General features: G+C 40.4%; 1 protein-coding gene and 2 pseudogenes across 16 annotated transcripts in view; all 3 read right to left on the minus strand.

The window, feature by feature from the left end:
• TNFSF4 (TNF superfamily member 4) overlaps positions 1–17,832 on the minus strand; it is a 289,735-nt gene that overhangs the window by 180,208 nt on the left and 91,695 nt on the right. The window lies entirely within an intron of this gene.
• LOC100425817 (centrosomal protein of 57 kDa pseudogene) lies at positions 1,928–9,964 on the minus strand (annotated as a pseudogene).
• On the minus strand, positions 6,294–16,500 carry LOC144340368 (T-complex protein 1 subunit alpha pseudogene; annotated as a pseudogene). Its single transcript, XR_013416434.1, has one exon. The product of XR_013416434.1 is annotated as a T-complex protein 1 subunit alpha pseudogene (transcript).

Consider the following 17,832-nt stretch of genomic DNA (forward strand, 5'->3'; position numbering starts at 1 on the left):
ACCAACAACTTATAGGTGGGAGGATCATCTGAAGTCAGGACTTCAAGACCAGAATGGCCAACATGGTGAAACACCATCTCTACTAAAAATACAAAAATTAGCTGGGCGTGGTGGCATGTGCCTGTAACCCCAGCTACTCAGGAGGCTGAGACAGGAGAATCGCTTGAACCTGGAAGGCAGAGGTTGCAGTGAGCCAAGATCGCACCACTGCACTCTAGCCTGGGTGACAGAGCAAGACTCCATCTCAAAAAAACAGAATGCATAGGTACCACTTTCTTTTCCAAACAAATAGATAACAAAAGTTTAATTGTTAAAAGGATGGTTGAGACACATATTTACCATGTGACCAGAGGACTGATTCTTACTTTCCTTGGGTCTACGGACTCACTGTTGTGAATTTGATTAAGCTACAAACCTACTCATCAGAAAACTGGCCCCAAAAGCAAAAGTTTACATATAATTTCTGGAGATTCACAAATACTCCAAAATCTATTTAAGGATCCTAAATTAAAAGCTCTAACTATAGAAAGATTTGACATGCCTAGTGGCTAGGTAGCTATAACAATTCATGCTGGATATCTGGATACAATCCTAGAACTCTATCTTGATCAGTTCTAAGAGGGCCATATAAAGGAATTCCTCTAATATGTGGTGAACATGTCCATTAGCACTCTTGGAGTATCTTCTCATATACCATGAGGAAATTCAGTCTTCTTGGGCTTAATTTCTATGTAAGCATGAGAATGGCAAATAAGTTAAATACTAAATTACTAGTTTTATCTTAGCATCAATACATTCATGTTCTATTTAGAAAAGCAATTTTGAGAGTTTATAACAAACAAAGCCTTTGTTAACAGGTATCAGGGGAACCTGCCCCCAATATTTCAATGTAGGTTCTATTTTCCAAAAGTGTCAGCTGGCTGAGAAATAAAGAGAAAGAGTACAAAGAGGAATTTTGCAGCTGGGCCTCTGGGGGTGACATCACATATCAGTAGGACCGTGATGCCCACCTGAGCCACAAAACCAGCAAGTTTTTATGAAGGATTTTAAAAGAGTAGGGGGTGTACAAACAGGGAGTATGTCACAAAGATCATATGCTTCAAAGGGCAAAAGGCAGAATGAAGATCACATGCTTCTGAGGAAACAGGACAAGGGCAAAATCAGAAGTACTGATAAGGGTCTATATTCAGCTGTGCACGTATTGTCTTGATAAACATCTTAAACAACAGAAAACAAGGTTCAAGAGCAGAGAACCAGTGTGATCACAAATTTACCAGGGTGGAGTTTTTTCCCCACCCTAATAAGCCTGAGGGTACTGCAGGAGACAAGGGCATATTTCAGTCTTTATCTTAACCGCATAAGACAGACACTCCCAGAGCAGCCATTTATAGACCTCCCCCCAGGAATGCATTCCTTCTCCAGGGTATTAATTATTACTATTCCTTGCTAGGAAGAGAATTTAGCAATATCTTCCCTACTTGCAAGTCCGTTTATAGGCTCTCTGCAGGAAGAAAAATATGGCTCTATTTTGCCTGACCCCGCAGGCAGTCAGACCTTATGGTTGTCTTCCCTTGTTCCCTGAAAATCGCTATTATTCTGTTCTTTCTCAAGGTGCACTGATTTCATATTGTTCAAACACACGTTTTACAATCAATTTGTACAGTTAACACAATTATCACAATGGTCCTGAGGTGACATACATCCTCAGCTTATGAAGATGACAGAATTAAGAGATTCAAATAAGACAGGCATAAGAAATTATAAAAGTATTATTTGGGAACTGATAAATGTCCATGAAATCTTGACAATTTATATTCCTCTGCCGTGGCTCCAGCTGGTCCCTCAGTTCAGGTTCCCTGACTTCCCCCAACAAAGAGGCTGTTAAGGAAAGTTTCAGTGCTTTCTTTTATAAAAAAAAATTGCTTTATTGACTTCAGTAGCAAATTTATAAAACGTTAACATGGCTTCATCTAGTTGAAATTATGATTCACATCAACATGATAACAACGTGTGTACAGTTCATGTTGCACTCATACTATATGCCTTCTTATTTGTGTTCCAGAAGAATGGCTGTTGCTCTTTCCTTCTTCATCCAGAGTCTTTTTGGTAGCTTTTAATTCTTTCTTCTACTTCTTTACCTTCTGTTTCTCCAGCTCAGTTTGGTATTTTCAAACTTTAGTTATTTGGTTGCCTTTTGCCTCCATCTTTTCCACTAATGCCTCCAATTCACATACTAAATTGTCTTTCAGTTCAACAGTTGGCAACTCCTGGGTAAGTTTTGCAAGCCGCTGATGATTACAGCTCCTGTGTCCAAATTCACCTGTAAACTCTGTAAGACTTCTGACAACTCCTCATTAATGCTGTCAGAGGAGGGAGGTATTACTGACAACTTCTTACTTTTAACACTCATGAAGATACTTGCTTTGCCAAGGGAACACTAATGACCAATCATTGCACAAAGCTTTACTGTGTTTCTTCATTAGATGCAATGCAAGACAAGCTGAACACTGGCTGCCACAGCATAGCTAAGACTTGTGGACTTCCCAGCTACAAACGGCACATCACCCAAGCATAATCTATAACGTACTGGTGCACCAAAATAGTTCCTAGAACTTAGTTTTTCTTGTGGTTTTGACTTTTTAAAAAATTCTTCTTGCACTGGGAAAATGTGGACTTGCCTTATCTTCAATGATAAATCTATTTGTTTCTAGACCAGTCTGTAACTTAGCTGCCTTAGTTTGTACGTGTTTCCTTTCCTGTTCTTCTTCAGAGAGTTTTGCTTCCAACTCTTACATTTTTCTTTCTGCAAGGGCCTGCACTGTGGAAAGTTTGTTATACTCCCATTCAAAAAGATCCAATTTTTCAAGTTGGCTGCAAACATGTCTTTGATTGTGTTCCCATTCTCTTTCTAGGGAAACCTGTTACTCTAAGACAGATGTCTTCTCCATTTCTGCATGCTTTATCATATTTCACATGTATTCCAATTGTTTTTCTAAAAGAGTACATTTATTTTCTGCAGTTATCAACTGAGATATCAATTCTTGATTGTGCTTTGATTCTTCATTCTTTGAATTCTCCCTTTCCTGTATATCTTCATCCAGTACTTTCTTGGATTCAACTGTTTCTCTAGACAAGGTTTTTACTCTTTCTTCTTCTGGAATCCTTTTAAGTTCCAAGCATCAAATCTTACTTTGAAGATTCTTAAGAGCAGAAAATATATCTCTGCTGTTGCTTTCTAGATAGGCAAGTATAGTCTTATTTGGGGAGTGTCAGAGATGACTATTAAGGAAAGGCTTATCAGATGGATATACTACATATGGAGATGAAGAATACTGAACTGTACTTCCTTGAGGCCTTGATGATTCAGCTAAGATGTTCGAGAACTGAGAACCAGAAGCAGCAGAGACCAACGCCACCCACGGAGCCTCCACAGGTCCGAGACAGTCTGAGTTCTCATACTCTCCTTCACAACTCAGGAGCTGCCCACCAGGGGTGATCCTAAGTTGAACCCCTGATGGAAAAGGGGAAAGGTGCTAGTGCTGGGCTTAGAAAATCGGGCCACACACTGGTGCCACTTTCTTAGTCTGTTGGGGACAACCACGTAACTCAATCTGGCCTTAATCATAAATTTTGTGACCATGTGAAAGCCAACCATTTTTTGAAGGACAATTTGGTAATAAATAACAGACATTTTTAAACCCAAAGCCTTTGATATAGAAATTTAATTCCTAGGAATCTGATGTCCAGAAACACTCATAAATGTGTACAAAGATATTTTTATGGATTTCAGTTTAGCATTGTTTATAATAAGAAAAGAATAAAAATATCCTAAATGTCTATCTATAGAGGATTAATTTAATTATACTAGATCTATATTTTGCATTTCTTAAGAAGAATAGATATATATATATATATATGTACTGATGTGGAAAGGGGTTCATAACATATTGTTCAAAGAAAAAGAAAAAAGTAAGTATTTTATCATCTTGTTTTTGTTATAAGTTAATTTTTTAACTGTAAATGGATATACTTGTACATATATATAGGGGTGTATGTGTATATATACACATTTATATATATATATTCACAGATGTAAATTTGTATATGCATAGAAAAAGTGTGAAGAAAAAAACTCACACCAAATAATAAGCAATGGTTTCCTCTGGTAAACTGGATGGTATTTTTGCTATGTTACTTCTGTATTATAATTTTTAAATAATTTGAACTACCTTTGTAATTTTAAAAATCAACAAAAATACTTCTTAAGGGAGTTGAAACTTGTTGCACGTATTTTGTTATCCAATCAGGATTGCATTACAATTAAACTAATTATATTGCTTTAAAGTGTAAGAAAACTGTGTTTGGTATTCTTCAGTCTCTCCCACTCTACAACAAATATAGGGAAATGGGAACATCACATCACTATTATACCACTAACTGTTCAAGGGGATCTAAATGTCATATCAGGCAGGGCTGTAGTCAAGTTTATACAAGTTGCTATTTTAATTACACAATTTTAAGAAAAAAGAATATAAAATTATCAATATAAAATCAGGTATAAGGCTAAATATTTAAAAAAAGAAATCACAAAAAAATAAGTTCAAGAAAGCTAACAAGCCAGGCATAATAGCTCATGCCTCTAACCCCAGCTACTTGGGAGGCTGAGCCCAGGTACTGAGGCTGCAATGAGTTATGATGGCACTGCTGCACTCCAGCCTGGGAAACAGTGTGAGACCCTGTCTCAGAAAAAAAAACAGAAAAAAAAGAATGCATCATTCTCAGGTGAGAAGTCACTTGGCAAAAAAGAAAAAAAAACACAAGAAAGCCAACAAACACAACAATGACATAATCCAGAAAAATATCAACTTTTATTGAAGTTGTTATTTTCAGAATACATTTCTATAATACTATTTTCTTACACTTTTTGGCTAGATGCTCTTTAACAAGAATTTTGTAATGTCATTTTCTACAGAGGAAACATTATTTAGTGTTTAGCACAATTTATGGAAATACGTTTTTTATTATTGTCTGTCTCAAAAGGCTTTTTTGTGCTTCAAAATTCATTATTGCTAATGATATGTAAAATGTTTAGGATCATTGTCCTATAATGAGGGGAAATTCTATTAAATGTCTTTCATATATCAACTGTAAAATTTCAGGGCACTTCGAGTTTCTTGTAGAGTGAGTAATTTTAAATGATCATTCATTAACTGATTTGTCATCAATGTCCTCATTGTAGTAGCACTTTGTGAGTTTTAGATTATTTTTTGTTTGTATGTCGTGTCAAATCAGCAAGAAATTTATTTTCCAGTTATGTTTGAATAATTAATTCCTCTTAATTAATTTAATCATCAAACAAGCTAAGAGTTGATCATTACTTCTGATGAAATTTACCTCTTTCTGTTAATGACATAACTGGGTTTTAGGTAAAATAAATGTTTGCGGGTATGATCTGTATGATGTTTCATATGGAACCACCAAACTTTGTCAGGACAAGGTTCATCAGATACACTAAGATCTTTCATAGCATATTGGTATGCATAAGATATGCAAGTTTACACATATATAGACTCCTTATTTGTAATACTGCTTAAGATTTATGTCTTTTACAGGCAATAACAAATGCTGGCAAAGATGTGGAGAAAAGAGAATGTTTGTACACTGTTAGTGGGAATGTAAATTAGTAAAAACATTATGGAAAACAGTTCCTCAAAAAACTAAAAATAGAGCTACCATATTTTTGGATCCAGCAATCCAAGTCCTAGTATATACCCAAAAGAAAGGAAATTAGTATATTGAAGAGATATCCGCACTCCCATGTTTATTACAGCATCGTTCATGATAGCCCAGATTTGGAAGCCACCTAGTGTCTATCAACAGATGAATGGATAAAGAAAATGTGGTATTAATACATATCCACAATGGAGCACTATTTGGCCATAAAAAAGAATGAAATCCTGTCTTTTGCAACAAGATAGATGGAAGTGAAATAAGCCAGGCACAGAAAGACAAACATTGCATGTTCTCACTTATCTATGGGAGCAAAAAGTTAAAATAATTGAATTCATGGAGATAAGAGAGTGGACGGATGGTTACCAGAGACTGGGGAGGGAAGTTCAGGGGCAGGGGCTGAAGGAGAAAATCGCCATTCTCTTATGTCAGGAATTTATTCTTTAGGCAGCATATATAGTTATACTGTATCATATACTTTTCAAAGAAAATTGTATCAAATCAAATTTATGCAAATTCTTGTGTTTATAGGACATATATATATTTTAATTTTTAAGTTTCAATTTTTGTGGGTACATATTAAGTGTATATATTTATGGGTTGCATGAGATATTTTGATACAGACATACAGTTCATAATAATCACATCAGGGTAAATAGGGTATCCATTATCTCAAGCATTTATCCTTTGTATTTCAAACAATCCAATTATACTCCTAAAAATGCTCACTTCCAACCCTACCAACAGAAAGGACTTTTGACAGAGGAGAAGTTGTAGTGTTAAGAGTCAGGGGTTGTATGGGGTAAAAATAACTTCTTTTTGAAAATTTTGTGATAACATAAGATCATGTGAACCCACTGCCAGTGTCCCTCTAAGAAGCTCATGCCATGAAGGACCCTGAAGTTCAAGCTTCTTTAACTTCATGGAAAACCTGCCTCTGAACATAAGACCCTGCTTAGGAGGACACTCAGGGAAAAAGATCATCAGAACTGCCTAACAATTCCCCAATGGAACAAAACCCTAATGTGGCCTATGAGGTACTGCCTCCTTCACCTACACCTGTCTCTATAGCAGCTCAGACTGAGAGGTGAAGCCAGCTGGACTTGCTGGGTCAAGTGGGGACTTGGGGAACTTCTCTGTCTTACAAGAGTATTGTAATGCACCAATCAGCACTCTGTAGCTAGCAAGGGGATTGTAAAATGCACCAATCAGTGCTCTGTAAAACTCACCAATCAGCAGGATCCTAAAAGTAGACAATCACAGGGAGGATTGAAAAAAGGCACTCTGATAAGACAAAAATGGAACATGGGAAGGGACAAATAAGGGAATATAAGTTGGCCACTCCCATTCAGCAGTGGCAACTCACTCAGGTCCCCTTCCACACCGTAGAAACTTTGTTCTTTCGCTCTTCACAATAAACTTTGCTACCACTCACTCTTTGGGTTCATGCCATCTTTAAGAGTTGTAACACTCACTGCAAAGTTCCATGGTTCCATTCTTGAAGTCAGCGAGACCACAAACCCACCAGGAGGAACCAACTCCAGACACATCTTGGGGGTTCGTCCAGAATGTCACCATGCAGTGAGTACCGTTGGACCACTTTCACTTGCTATTCTGTCCCATTTTTCCTTAGAATTCGGGAGCTAAATACCAGGCACCTGTTGGCCAGTTAAAAGTGACTAGTGCAGCCGCCAGACTAAAGACACGGTTTCAGGCTTTCTGGGAAAGAGCTCTCTAACAACCCCTGACTCTTCAGAGTTGGGAGTGTTGGTTTGCCTGGAAACAGCTTCCACTTTCCCTGTACTTCTGGGCTGAGCTGAGGGTCAACAGAGAGGAAAACCATACAGTTCCAGGGTCCTAACAACAAGTTGGTTGACCCTGCAGCCATGAGCAGAACTCTCGAAGTTACGTCACCCAAGCAAGACTAGCCCATCTATCCTATCTATCCTGACCCTTGCCTCCTGGATTCTAATGCCTGTCAAATAAACTTCCTCCCACCTCTCTTCTCCGAGGCTAGTCCTGTTTCTAAAAACCACACCCTGTCCCTGGTGCTCTTCTAGTTTATCCTATAAGAATGATTTCTAGTATAAATTTCAGGACTCTGTTCCCCTCTTTAGGCACCTGGGCTCACCAATCAGAAAGACATAACTATTGCCTAAAGCCCCGTCGGGACAGGGGACTATCTTATCTGGAATTTTAGGATTCCTCCTCAGACTAGCAGGCCTAACAAAGGCTATTCCTGAAGTTAGGATATGGGGAGCCTCAGAAATTACAGACTTCAAAATTGGGAGGGATATCTTTCCCATTCATATGATGAGAAGTGAGGACAAAAGGCATCACTCTTCCCACCCTGGAGATCCCTTCCCTCCCTCAGGATATGGCCCTCTACTCCATTTTGAGGCATATCATCTTTATAGGAAAAGTGTAAAGTCCCAATACTAACAGGAGAAAAGGCTTAGGACTCTAACAGGTTTTCAAGAATGTGTCAGTAAGGGCCACTAAATCTGACATTTCTTGGTCCTTTTTGTGGTCTAAGAGGAAAGGCAAGGGTGCAAGTTTTCAAGAATGTATCAGTAAGGGCCACTAAATCTGACTTTCCTCGGTCCTCTTTGTGGTCTAGGAGGAAAACTAGTGTTTCTGCTGCTGCTTCAGTTAGCGCAACTATTCTGAACAGCAGGGTCCAGGGACCGTTACGAGTTCTTGGGTGGGGGGAAAAAACAGACCAAAACCATGGGTGGTTTTGTCTTGCACATGGGAAACACTCAAGCATCAACAGGCTCACCCCTGAAATGCATCCTAAGCAATTGGGACCAATTCAACCCACAAACCCTGAAAAAGAAGTGGCTTATTTTTTTCTGCAATACAACCTGGCCCCAACATTCTCTCTCTGATGGGGAAAAATGGCCACCTGAGGGAAGTATAAATTAAAATACTATCCTGCAGCTTGACCTTTTCTGTAAGAGGGAAGGCAAATGGAGTGAAATATCTTATGTCCAAGCTTTCTTTTCATTGAAGGAAAATACACAACTATGCAAAGCTTGCAATTTACATTCCACAAGAGGACCTCTCAGCTTACCCCCATATCCTAGCCTCCCTATAACTCCCCTTCCTATTAATGATGATCCTCCTCTAATCTCCCCCACCCAGAAGGAAACAAGCAAAGAAATCTCCAAGGGACCACAAAAAAACCCAGGCTATCAGTTATGTCCCCTTCAAGCTATAGGAGAAGGGGAATTTAGCCCAACCCGGGTACATATGCCCTTCTCCCTCTCTGATTTAAAGCAAATCAAGGTAGACCTGGGGAAGTTTTCAGATGATCCTGATAGGTGTACAGATGTCCTACAGGGTCTAGGGCAAACCTTCTACCTCACTTGGAGAATTGTCATACTATTCTTAGGTCAAACCCTGGCCTTTAATGAAAAGAATGCAGCTTTAGCTGAAGCCTGAGAGTTTGGAGATACCCAGTATCTTAGTCAAGTAAATGATAGAATGACAGCTGAAGAAAGGGACAAATTCCCTACCAGTAAGCAAGCCATCCCCAGTATGGATCCCCACTGGGACCTCAACTCAGATCATGGGGACTGGAGTTGTAAACATCTGCTGACTTGTGTTCTAGAAGGACAAAGGAGAATTAGGAAAAAGCCCATTAATTATTCAATGATGTCCACCATAACTCAGGGAAAGGAAGAAAATCCTTCTGCCTTCCTCGAGTGGCTACGGGAGGCCTTAAGAAAATATACTTCCCTGTCACCCAACTCCCTTGAGGGTCAATTGATCCTAAAAGTTTATCACCCAATCAGCCACAGATATCAGGAGAAAGCTCCAAAAGCGAGCCCTGATCCCTGAACAAAATCTGGAGACATTATTAAACCCGACAACCTTGGCGTTCTGTAATAGGGTCCAAGAGGAACAGGCCCAAAAGGAAAAGTGAGATGAGAGAAAGGCTGCAGCCTTAGTCATGGCCCTCAGACAAGCAAACCTTGGTGGTTCAGAGAGGACAGAAAATGGAGCAGGCCAATCACCCGGTAGGGCTTGTTATCAGTGTGGTTTACAGGGACACTTTAAAAAAGATTGTCCAATGAGAAACAAGATGCTCCCTCGTCCATGTCTGCTGTGCCAAGGCAATCACTGGAAGACGCACTGCCCCAGAGTGCAAAGGTTCTCTGGGCCAGAAGCCCACAACCATACGATCCAACGACAGGACTGAGGATGCCTGGGGCAAGCACCAGTTCATGTCATCACCCTTACTGAGCCCCAGGTATATTTAACCACTGAGGGCCAGGAAATTGACTTCCTCCTGGACACTGGCACAGCCTTCTCCTGTCCCAGACGACTGTCCTCAAGGTCTGCTACTATCCAAGGAATCCTGGGACAGCCTGTAACCACATATTTCTCCCACCTCCTCAGTTGTAATTGGGAGACTTTGCTCTTTTCACATGTCTTTCTTGTTATGCCTGAAAGTCCCACACCCTTATGGGGGAGGGATATATTAGCCAAAGCTGGAGCTATTATCTACATGAATATGGGAAAAAAGTTACCCATTCGTAGTCCCCTGCTTAAGGAGGGAATCAACCCTAAAGTCTGGGCATTGGAAGGACAATTTGGAAGGGCAAAAAATGCCCATCCAGTCCAAGTCAGGCTAAAAGACTCCATCAGTGTAATTACACCCTACAACTTCAAGCCCCAGCTGATCATAGTAACTTCTGAGTCACCCAAACAGCTCCATTCAGACGGCTTGTCTGCTTCTCAGGGCCTCCAAAAATCATCACCTCCTCCCTGCTTAACAAACAGTCCAGGTTTTGTAATGGCAAACATACTCCATGCATGACCATTCACCCATGGACACCCCCTGCAGCAGCGTCCCCACCACTACTGAATGCCTCCTCACGCCCTCTCTCAATCACTCTCTCAAATGGTTCCTAGTAGATACAAAACGATTTTTTCTCCAATGGGAAAATAGAACACAGGAAGCCACTCAGTTTTCTCCCAACACTCCTTTCCAGCCGCTCACTGGAGCTACCTTGGCAAGCACTCTAGGAGTATGGGAAAATGAAAACAACAAACTCACACACCTTTTTAACATACACAACCAGTTCTGTCTATCCAGCCAAGGTATATTCTTCTTATGTGGAACTTCAACTTATATCTGCCTCCCCACTAACTGGACAGGCACCTGCACCTTAGTTTTTCTAAGTCCTAACATTAACATTGTCCAAGGAGATCAGGCCCTATCAGTACCCCTCAAAGCTCAAGTCCATCAGCACAGAGCCATACAACTAATACCCCTACTTATAGGGTTAGGAATGGCTACTGCTACAGGAACTGGAATAACCAGTTTATCTACTTCATTATCCTGCTACCACACACTCTCAAAGGATTTCTCAGACAATTTGCGAGAAATAACGAAATCTATCCTTACTCAACAATCCCAAATAGACTCTTTGGCAGCAGTGACTCCAAAACTGCCAAGGCCTAGACCTCCTCATTGCTGAGAAAGGAGGACTCTGCACCTTCTTAGTGAAAGTGTTGTTTTTACTCTAACCAGTCAGGGATAGTATGAGATGCCACCCGGCATTTACAGGAAAAGGCTTCTGAAATCAGACAACGCCTTTCAAACTCTTATACCAACCTCTGGAGTCAGGCAACATGGCTTCTCGCCTTTCTCGTTCCTGTGACATCCACCTTGCTATTACTCGCCTTCAGACTCTGTATTTTTAACCTCCTTGTCAAATATATTTCCTCTAGGATCAAGGCCATCAAGCTACAGACGGTCTTACAAATGGAACTCCAAATGAGCTCAACTCACAACTTCTACCAAGGACCCCTGGACCGACCCACTTTCACTGACCTAAAGAGTTCCCCTCTGGTGGACACTAAAATTGCAGGGCCCCTTCTTCACCCCTATCCAACAGGAAGTAGCTAGAGCAGTCATCGCCCAATTCCCAACAGCAGTTGGGGTGTCCTGTTTAGAGAGGGGATTGAGAGGTGAAGCCAGCTGGGCTTCTGGGTCAGGTGGGGACTTGGAGAACTTTTCTGTCTAGCTAAAGGATTGTAAACACACCAATCAGCACTCTGTGTCTAGCTAAAAGTTTGTAAACGCACCAATCAGCACTCTGTAAAATGGACCAATCAGCGCTCTGTAAAATGGACCAATCAGCAGGATGTGGGTGGGGCCAAATAAGGGAATAAAAGCTGGTCACCCAAGCCAGCAGCGGCAACCTGCTCATGCAAAGGTCTGCGGCTTCACTCCTGAAGTCAAGCTAGACCACGAACCCACCCAAAGGAACTCCGGACACATCTGAAGGAACAAACTCCTGACATACCATCTTTAAGAATTGTAACACTCACCATGAGGGTCTGCGGCTTCATTCTTGAAGTCAGTGAGACCAAGAACCCACCGGAAGGAACCAATTCCAGACACATTAGGAGAAATACCTAATGTAGATGACGGGTTGATCAGTGCAGCAAACCACCATGGCAAGTGTATACCTACCTATGTAACAAACCTGCATGTTCTGCACCTCTATCCCAGAAATTAAAGTATAATTTTAAAAAAATACCATGAGAAAGAAAAGTCTTCCCCAGATGATTCCAGTGTGCAGCTAGAACTAGGACCTTTAACCTACAGTGTTCCTCTTCAAATACCTGACTGATTCCTATTCTTTTTCACATCCCACAGTGATCAGCATTTCCTAAGGTGGACCTTTCCCTGCCTGCCTGGACTATGTCATATCTACCATATCACCTACATTCTAAGAGATTTACTGTTTTCACACACAAAAAAAAGGTGTCTCAAAACTAAGAAGTCAGTAGCTGAAATTCTGCATCTTTGCAGAACAAAATCAATGGCAATTAGCTTTTTAAAAAACAAACTTGAGGTCTGGTACTCTGCTTGGGATCTCTTTTTGACACTGTTTCATGCCTTCATCTTAGTTATCCCCAAAATAGGTTGGGGGATGAAATCTTGTCATTCCAATTATTAGGTGCAGGAGGTCAGGAGTGGGGGGAACTAATTAGCTGCTAGTGAGTAGAAACCAAGGATGTAACTAAACATCTTACAATGTTGCTAAACACCTTACAGCCCCTGCCACAAGGAAGAATTCTTTGCCCGAAATTGCAATCAAGTGCTGAGGTTGAAAAACTCTATCTACTTAAATAAAAGTGCATGTGTTCAGTGCAGAGAAATAGGACTTTACATCAGTAACGTTTATTGAGTAGAGGTAGTGGACCAACCAAATTTTGTGAATAGCTTCTTCAGTGAGGTATCATTTAAACCCAGATCCATTAACATTTTTAAAATTTTACTTTATCACACTTAAACAAAAAGGAGAGCAAAAAGGAAAAAGCTGCTTTTTCTGTCTGTGGTTTGTATAGCTTGGCCTTCATTCATTCACAGTATTGAAGATTACCTCATTTCCTTTTCAGATTCTGGAAAGAGACACTGTGGTTTTGGGAATAACCATTTGAACACTAAACCAGTTATTCACAGGAAGAATAGAACAATGATCTGAATAAGAAAATCTCGAATTCCCACAGATAATTAAGCAATTTAATCATACTGTAGTTTTTTTTTTCAGATCAACGGTGTTAAAACAGATGCTTAAAAGAGGCAACTTATGGAGAAAACCAGAGACTGGGACCACAGGGGCAGAGATTCAAGTCCTCGTTCAATCATTTCCCAGCTATGTCATCATGAGCATGTTATTTACCCCTTCAGAATTGTTTCCAATTGTATAAAATGAGGATCAAAATGCCTACCACTCAGGACTAATTTGAGGATTTAATGAGGTGATATTAATAAATCAACTGGCACACAGTAGAAAGATAGCAAGTGACAACTTATGTTATTATCCTCGTCATCATCATGACCATCATCATCAACTTCTTTACCCCCCATTTTCTGGTAGGCGTGGGGATACTAGCCACTTCATGTAAGTCAAAGCGAGAAGAAAATGAGTTGATGCATTTGACACTGCTTACACATAACTGGCTTTCAGTACATTCATTCATTGAATAAATATTGCATGCTAAAGAGTGTGAGGAACTGCTCCATCAGTGTAAAGATCAGCAAATATCCCTACCTGGTGATACTTACATTTTAGAAGGAGATAGAAAATAAATGATAAACACAATAAATAAAGTAGCATATTAGAAGATGATAAGCACTGTGGAAAAAAATAAAAAATACAGTAGAGTAAATGAGATCAGGAGAAGCAGGTCAAGGTTAGCCCCACTAAAAATAAACATTTGTGTATGTTAGGGGGAGAACAAAGGTTGTTAAAGGTATTCCCAAGAGCAGTAAACAGTATTGCTCTCACCTTCTTAGAGTTACTATAGTAGCTCTAAAGCAAAAAAACCCATTTATTTTATAAAAAGCACCGAATTCTAGGAACCATCCTTGCCCTCATCCACCACGATTCCCTTCATGACCCTGATCCCCTCTTCCAGCAGCAGAGCATATGCAGTGGTCTTCCCTCAAAGGTACACAAACCAGTGGTGTTCCCTGACAATCTATAAGGAGTCTGGAAGTGCTCTGGCAAATGTAGAGAAAAAAGTGATGGAACAAATTTTTAATATACAACTGACAGAAATGTTGCCATATTCTTTTTTCAAATGTTCCAACAAGATGCATATACACTATAAGGGCTGCACACGTCATGTCACTGCTACTAACAATCAACTGAGACCCATTTTTTTCTCATGAATATGTTCTTATATTTATGTGCTACTACTTACCTATGTTAAATATAATTTTTTTTACAGTTTGTTGTACTTTAATGTGTAATACTTAACTCAAGGTACAAGACAATTGCATTTAACATTGTTATAAATAAAAGAGACATCAGATCAATCATTAAGGGCTCCAGAGTGAACAGCATCTTCATAACTTCCATGTTTATCATCTTTACTTTCTGGATATAATTTAACAAGATCATCAATTTGAAGAATGGTAATTGCAGCTTCTGTTGCAAATTTCAAACGCTTAACTGTAACTATGGGTGGTTCAAACACCCCTGCTTGTTTGTTGTCTCGAGGTTTACCATTGCTCAATCAAGACCAATCCATTTAGATTTTTACGTTCTGGGTTAACCTGAGCCTCATTATGAAAAGCTCTTAATTTTGCAACCAGATCTGTGGAGTCCTGGGCAGCATTAACTGCTAGTGTATTGGGAATAACAAGAAGTGATCTTGCAAACTCTGCAATAGCAAGCTGTTCCCGAGACCCCATGCTGGTTGCATAGTTTTCAAGGTATATGGAAAGGGTTGCTTCTACAGCACCACCTCCACCGGGAACCATGGATTTTGACTCCAAAACTCTCTTCACTACATAAAGTGTATCATGTAAAGAGCGCTCCATCTCATCATACATGAAATCATTTGCCCCACGTAAGATAATCGATGCAGATGTATGAGCCTTGGTGTTTTTGATTAAGATCAGCTCAATCTCACAAATTCTCTCCTGTACCACTTCTTCTGCCTGTCCCAACATTGCAGCTTCAAAAGTTTCTTCACCTTCCAAATTGGCCAGGGTTGACAGAATAGTTGCTCCAGAAGCTTTCACAAGGCGTTTAAGCTCCCTTTTTAAAACTCTTCTAACTGCCATAGCACCAGCCTCCACAAAATACTTCAGACACATATCATCAATTCCACCAGTGGTTAGAATAACATTGGCACCAGTCGCTAGGATCTTCTGAATTCTCTCCTTGGTGATATCTGATTCTCTCTGTCTAATTTGGTCCAGTTTTTCAGGGTCTGTAATGACTACCTGTACACCAAGCTTCGTTTTTGGTTTTTGCAGGCTAAAGTCAAGGCAAGCAATTTTTGCATTTATGATTCTCTTGGGCATGCCCTGGGATCCCACCACACAGTTGAGTGCATAGCCACTGATGAGCATACTCTCTGTTTGACTTCTCCCATGGGTTTTCAAAATATTAACAGAATTGACTGGATAGCGTGGCTGGCCTCTTGTGTCTGTGTATTTAATAGCAAGTACAGCATCTACTATCATGTTAGCAAAGAAATCACCATTTATTCCAATGATTTTGGAAGACATGGATGTCTTAGCAGCATTAATCAGGCAATCTCTTCCCAGTTCGTCTCTGTTAACAATTAGGTTTTCATTGATATAACACACTGCTTCCTTGCAAGCAAGTCGATAGCCACTAATAACTGATGTGGGATGAATTTTCTGTCTGACTAATTCATCTGCATTTTTTAGGAGTTCTGCAGCAGTAATAACCACTGACGTAGTTCCATCTCCAACTTCTTTGTCTTGCAGATCAGCCAGCTCACAAAGAACTTTAGCTGCAGGATGTTCAACTTCCAGTAACTTCAGGATGGTTGCACCATCGTTAGTAATGGTTACATCACCAATATCATCCACAAGCATTTTATCCAAGCCAACTGGACCTAGAGAACTTTTTACAATATTGGCAATGGAAGCTGCAGCCATAATAGGAGTCTAAATGGGGCGGACACTGTGGCTCACATCTGTAATCCCAACACTGAGATGCCGAGGCAGGAGGATAGCTTGATGCCAGGAGTTCGAGAACCCCTTGGGCAACACAGCGAAACCCATTTCATTCTGGTAGCGGATCGCTTCCCCAGTGCTGCGGTCACGGTACACGGACAAAGCCCCTCCATCTTCGCGGCAGTGATACACATTGAATTCTGCTCACACCGCGAGCAACCAGTATCGCGGCCCCTGGCCGATCAGGGCAGTGGCTGCGACGGCCTGGAGCGTACCCGAGCGATGCCCCAGGAGCTGCTGAGTAACACTGCCCTACCTGCTTCCCAGCTGCCCTGGCCTGAAATATAAATTTTTATTATTTCTATTCTGCTGCCTTATATCCCAATTCACAAAAATGGGTATATAGTTCAAATCTGGTTTTAGTGTAGTCATAGTGCTGAAATCAGCATTATAAATTATATAACAAAATAACTGGAAGCATAAATAGCAAACAGGACTCTAGTACTAATTTTTTAAATAAATCTGCATTTGCTGGGATAAGTGACTCTGTGGGTAAAATGATTTTTCCCACGCAGCTAAAAGTGGGAAGTATAAACAGGAAGTAGGACAATGAATCCTTTATCCAAACAATGAATTTTATTGGGCTCTTGATGCATTTATCTCTGGCCCTAATGATATCAATTGTTATGAAATTTTACCAACTAGTGGCAGGAGGTCATCAAAACTTTTCCAACAATCTCCAAACACCAGTGAATTGTTTTCATAACAAGAGCAAATAATGCCTTCCAGGAAGAAAGCATTATTTTAACCCTAAAGACAGAGAAAAGAAAAAACTATAAGAAATATTATTCAAAGTTGCAACCCTCTTAGCAAAAAAAATAGGTGCACGTCACACTATAGCTAAAAAGGTTAATAACAACCACAACATTAGCGACGATGTTATACGCAGAGAAAAAGTAGAGCAAGTCATTGACACAATTTCTGTAATGTTAGGGGCACCCAGCAGCAATTGTTATTATGTGAACAAGCTAGTAGAGATTTTGTGTTACGCCCGTAATCCCAGCACTTTGGGAAGCCGAGGCAGGTGGATCACTTGAGCACAGGAGTTCGAGACCAGCCTGGCCAACATGGCGAAACCCCTTCTCTACTAAAAAATACAAAAATTAGCCAGGCATGGTGGCACATGTTTGTAATCCCAGTTTCTGGGGAGGTTGAGGTATGAGAATTGCTTGAACCTGGGAGATGGAGGTTGCAGTCAGCCATGATGATCATGCTGCTGCACTGCAGCCTGGACAACAGAGCAAGACTCTGTCTCAGAAAAAAAAAAAGAATTTATCATCAGAAGGGTAGCAAAACTTAGATTTGGAAAATTCTCACCTGGTCATGTAAAGAATAAAAAGGTGTATTAGGAAGAGAACACTAGGGTATGGCCAGGTCACCGTTTGATAAAGATATTAGTATAGAGGGACAGAAATCAAATGTTATTCATCAAGACAAGGCAAGAAGGACCCCAGGGGTATTTCAGAGATCTTCAAGGCTGCCACTTGCATCACAGGCCCAGAGTGTCCATAGGCCTCGAGGACCTTTAGAGCAGAACAGTGGCAAATGAGGGGCTTGTGGGACCTTGGGGC

The sequence above is a fragment of the Macaca mulatta genome, chromosome 1, assembly GCF_049350105.2.
Source record: "Macaca mulatta isolate MMU2019108-1 chromosome 1, T2T-MMU8v2.0, whole genome shotgun sequence".
NCBI lineage: Eukaryota > Metazoa > Chordata > Mammalia > Primates > Cercopithecidae > Macaca > Macaca mulatta.